Consider the following 5,852-nt stretch of genomic DNA (forward strand, 5'->3'; position numbering starts at 1 on the left):
TTTTCTTCCTGTAAGAAAGTAATTAACTTGAGTGTAGCCTTTCATCATCTCATTTATGAAATAATATTTCTATTTGTAAAAAAAAAGAGTATAATATATTGAAATTAATTTTTTTTCTATATTAAGGATGGTTATACATGTATGAGTAATTAGGAACTTAAGATGAGTGCAGCCTTTCATCATCTCATTTATGAAATTATATTTCTATTTATAAAGAAAATAGTATAATATATTGAAATTAATTTTTTTTTCTATATTAAGGATGGTTATACATGTATGCCGGATATTTTTTAGATATTTGTATATGATTTGGTTCTTTTCTGACTCAATTGGCTGAGCTCATTTGTCTTCAACTCAGTATGATCGATTAATACTCTTAGGTTTTGTCAATGTCGTTGGTTGGTTAGGCTTGGTGGGCTTCAGGTCGATACAACTAATTTGATTGGCTAACTCAGTTTGATAATGGATTGGGGAATTACTGAATACCTCTTGTAAGATTGGAGATGTCGGTGAAAGTATTCCCTCATGTCTGCTTCTCAATGTTAGTTGGCTTGGATGTTTATTTTTCTCTTTTATGACAGAAGGACTTGAATTTTGTCTTTGAATCTAGATCGACTTTAGCCTTGCTTGCTCTAGCTTGGATGATTGCAACCGATCAGATAAGTGGGCCTATTGGCCTGGACGAGCCCTCATTTGTCATATTTTCTCCGTTAGATTTCCTCGTGATCAACATTGCCACTTTTTGATATACAATATCACATCAAATTTTTTTTATTATTATTTTTAAAAGTGGAATTCATCTTATGTATAAAAAAAAGGTGATATGTATATGTAGGGAGAGAGAGATGATGTTTAGGAGATAGAAATATAAATGGGGCTTCTACATGCATACCACACATCTGTATTTATATATCTAACTCCTAAACTTTCATAGTTATGTGAATAGCACTCGAATCTTTAATATCACATCAAAAATATTACTTTTACTTTTTCTTAAAAAGTGAAATGCGTACTTTCGAACATATATTATTTACACCAAAATATTTTTAATATAAAATTAAAAATTTGAGCCTTACATATGTATATAGATAATAATTGTGTTTGAGTGCAGCTGTTAGTTTAGATCCATGTTGGTAAGATTAGAATTTTCTTACTTTTAAAAGTTAATGGAGAAAAGTATACATTATAATTTATACGTCGTCAACAAATTTTCATCATCTAGTATGAATCTCGAGGTAAAACATGGGATTCAGAATGATCTTCTGAGCGAGAAGATTTAAGACTTTAATTAAAAATCATCCGAAGTTCTGATTTTAACAAACTTACAGCTAAAATGACCAGTTGGACAAAACGAACCCAATGATGCCAAAATTGGTCCAATCAAAACCGAGCATCGACCAATCCATTAAACTATTTTTGTAAGTTTTCCAAACATAATTGGAAGGTCAAATGGATGTCAAAATCTGGTGAGCTTGTAATCGAATTAAGCGTCTCGATAAGACAAATCCAATGAGCCCAAGATAGTTTAATTCTGACATAACTAAGACATTCAAATAACCATTAAACGTCATAGGATCAATGGAATCTCTACAGGATATCAGATCAAAGTAGTTTAAATTTCTTCATTAATTGCAACTGACAATTTATAAATAGAGCCCTACCACTCTCTTGGGAGGGGATATAGAGCTTGAAACCTAAAGAAGACAAACTATGAGACGGAGCTTTCGTCTAGCATCCCTTCTAGACCGATGATCCGCCACCCTCCGGCCAACTCCAGCTATCGTCACAACTCTGGCCACTGTCACCTCCGACCAACGCTGGCCACTATTGCCTCCGAATTTAGCTTAAATCTCGTACCAAACAGCCCCTACACATCAAATAAATTTAGCTGGATTTAACTTTAATTGAACCAGACATCATTTCATTTTTACTAATATTCAGATTTAATAAATCTATATTTACCTAATTTAGTAAATTATATTTAACTTAAATCCTACTTGCAGCCAAACACACCGCTAACCTCATCCACAATAAGGATATTAATGGAAAAAAGCATACACCAAGGTACATCCTCATGTATATGTCCAGTAAGAGAATCCTTAACTAAAGCAAGAGAACAGCTAGCCATACCTATGATCATCGGAGCGATGGAGTAGCCGGAGCTGTGGTCGACAGGGCGTTAGAGAAGGGAAGATTAGGGTATGAGGGAGAAACCGAGATCAAGAGGGAGAGGATTAGAGCAAGTCCGGGAGTGTTGCGCTTTGGCGGTATAAAGGATTATTTCCAACAACATAGAAACAGTTTAAAATTCATCGGTTATTAACAATAATACAGATGGCATTTGCCGCCGCTTGTTAAAAAACTTCATCGGTTAACACTCCACAAAATGGTGATTTCGTAAATAACTGACGATATAGGACAGTCAGTTATTATTTGCTTATAATTGATGGTATAACACTTCAGTAATAATAAAAATCATTAGAAAAAAATTTACTATTGATAAGCGACAATATATCATGTTATTATGTCGTTATAAATAACTCATCACATAAAATGTTGCAAAACCATCCGAAAATAGAACATTTTTTTTAGGTAAGTTTAGACCATCGGTTTTAGTATTTTCCTTGTAGTAGATCAGATAAGTGGGCCTATTGGCCTTGACGAGCCCTCATTTGTCATATTTTCTCCGTTAGAATTCCTTGTGATCAACAGTCACTTTTAAATATACATTATCACATCAAAATATTTTTTATTTTATTTTTAAAAGCGAAATTCATCTTATGTATAAAAAAAAGTTATATGTATATATAGAGAGAGAGAGAGAGATGATATTTAGGAGATAGAAATATAAAGGGGGCATCTACATGCATACCACACATCTGTATTTATATATCTAACGCCTAAACTTTCATAGTTATGTGAATATCACTCGAATCTTTAATATCACATCAAAAATATTACTTTTACTTTTTCTTAAAAAGTGAAATGCATACTTTCAAACATATATTATTTACACCAAAATATTTTTAATATAAAATTAAAAATTTGTGCTTTACATATGTATATAGATAATAATTGTGTGTTTGAGTGCAGCTGTTAGTTTAGATCCATGTTGATAAGATTAGAATTTTCTTACTTTAATTTTCTTACTTTTAAAAGTTAATGGAGAAAAGTATACATTATAATTTATACATCGTCAGCAAATTTTCATCATCTAGTATGAATCTCGAGGTAAAACATGGGATTCAGAATGATCTTCTGAGCGAGAAGATTTAAGACTTTAATTAAAAATCATCCGAAGTTCTGATTTTAACAAACTTACAGCTAAAATGACCAGTTGGACAAAACGAACCCAATGATGCCAAAATTGGTCCAATCAAAACCGAGCATCGACCAATCCATTAAACTATTTTTGTAAGTTTTCCAAACATAATTGGAAGGTCAAATGGATGTCAAAATCTGGTGAGCTTGTAATCGAATTAAGCGTCTCGATAAGACAAATCCAATGAGCCCAAGATAGTTTAATTCTGACATAACTAAGACATTCAAATAACCATTAAACGTCATAGGATCAATGGAATCTCTACAGGATATCAGATTAAAGTAGTTTAAATTTCTTTATTAATTGCAACTGAGAGTTTATAAATAGAGCCCTACCATTCTCTTGGGAGGGGATCTAGAGCTTGAAACCTAAAGAAGACAAACTATGAGAAGGAGCTTTCGTCTAGCATCCCTTCTAGACCGCTGATCCGCCACCCTCCGGGCCAACTCCAGCTATCGTCACAACTCTGGCCACTGTCACCTCCGACCAACGCTGGCCACTATTGCCTCCGAATTTAGCTTAAATCTCGTACCAAACAGCCCCTACACATCAAATAAATTTAGCTGGATTTAACTTTAATTGAACCAGACATCATTTCATTTTTACTAATATTCAGATTTAATAAATCTATATTTACCTAATTTAGTAAATTATATTTAACTTAAATCCTACTTGCAGCCAAACACACCGCTAACCTCATCCACAATAAGGATATTAATGGAAAAAAGCATACACCAAGGTACATCCTCATGTATATGTCCAGTAAGAGAATCCTTAACTAAAGCAAGAGAACAACTAGCCATACTTATGATCATCGGAGCGATGGAGTAGCCGGAGCTGCGGTCGACAGGGAGTTAGAGAAGGGAAGATTAGGGTATGAGGGAGAAACCGAGATCAAGAGGGAGAGGATTAGAGCAAGTCCGAGAGTGTTGCGCTTTGGCGGTATAAAGGAAAGTGCAAGAGTGAGAATGTATCTGTCAGCTCAAAGCAATAACTATGGGAATCTGTTATTAACAACATAATACAGATCCATGTACCAACAATGATGCAGAATATGAAGTCTTAATTACTGGGTTGGAATTGACAATCTCGATGGATATAACAGATATTTCCATCTATAACAACTCTCAGCTCGTCATCTAACAGGTTGCTGGACAATACAAGATTTTGAAACCAATGTTAGCGGAATATCATCAGTATACGGTGAAGCTGCTAGAACAGATTCCCAACAACATAGAAACATCTTAAAATTCATCGGTTATTAACAATAATACAGATGGCATTTGCCGCCGCTTGTTAAAAAACCTCACCGGTTAACACTCTGCAAAATGGTGATTTCGTAAATAACCGACGATATAGAACAGTCAGTTATTATTTGCTTATAATCGATGGTATAATACTTCAGTAATAATAAAAATCATTAGAAAAAAAAATTACTATTGATAAGTGACATTATATCATGTTATTATGCCGTTAGAAATAACTCATCACATAAACTGTCGCAAAACCATCAGAAAATAGAACATTTTTTTGAGGCAGGTTTAGACCATCGGTTTTAGTATTTTCCTTGTAGTAGGTTTATTATCAAATGGTGTTTTCACCTTTCAAAATGACATATGCTTTACATCATCATGCCCAATCCCAAAATAGAAAATTTTAGCTTTTGAGGGTCCACATTCAAAAGGAGAGATATTATAAATGAAAACAATGATAATATGAAATACAAACTTTAACAAGCTTTACTACTATTATGTTATTGATGAGCAACATGCTAGAAAGAAAATTGCTGTAGCAATTATCTCTCAAATCAGGACAATAATCACACCTAAATAAGTAATAGTTCAATTGACGACTAAATAAGTTTAAGAAAGTATAAAGACCAACTTAGGTGTGATTGAACTATTACTTATTTTGGTGTGATTGAACTATTACTTATTTAGGTGTGAAAATTGCTGTAAGAAAGTTGGTCTTTATACTTTCTTAAACTTGATTGAACTTTATTCTAAATTCCCAAAAGTCCGACTTATATACTCATAAGAAGTTCTTGTGCAATGTCCTGACTTGAAATTTGGTTATTTGGAGTGACGGACAATGTCTGTCTTGAAATACAAAACTCTTTTTAAGATGAAAATAATAGTTTAACGGCAACCATAATCAGAATAATTGCTTCTAAGCAAGTATTTAGTGCAGACGGTCGTCTACTTTGTGATTGTCAAAGTTCAATTTCATCAAAAACATTGCATCCCTTAATGTTGAGCGTAAATCATATTTGAGCAGTACATGAATTATTGAAGGAACCTTTGCTGATAATTACACTCTTCTTGTTATTTTCTTATTTGGTACTTTATTTAACTTGTTTTCAGATTTGATTACATTTATTTTACAATTTCATTTTGACTTTTTTGTAGAAAAGAACTTAGCCATGTATGTGTCTGAAAGCTTGGGTGTTTGATTATATGTATATAATTTATCTTTTATATTTCACTGCGGTGTAGATGTTTGATTATCTGTAAATATGAATGTTTAGCTG

The sequence above is a fragment of the Phalaenopsis equestris genome, unplaced genomic scaffold, assembly GCF_001263595.1.
Source record: "Phalaenopsis equestris unplaced genomic scaffold, ASM126359v1 Scaffold000002, whole genome shotgun sequence".
Classification (NCBI taxonomy): domain Eukaryota; kingdom Viridiplantae; phylum Streptophyta; class Magnoliopsida; order Asparagales; family Orchidaceae; genus Phalaenopsis; species Phalaenopsis equestris.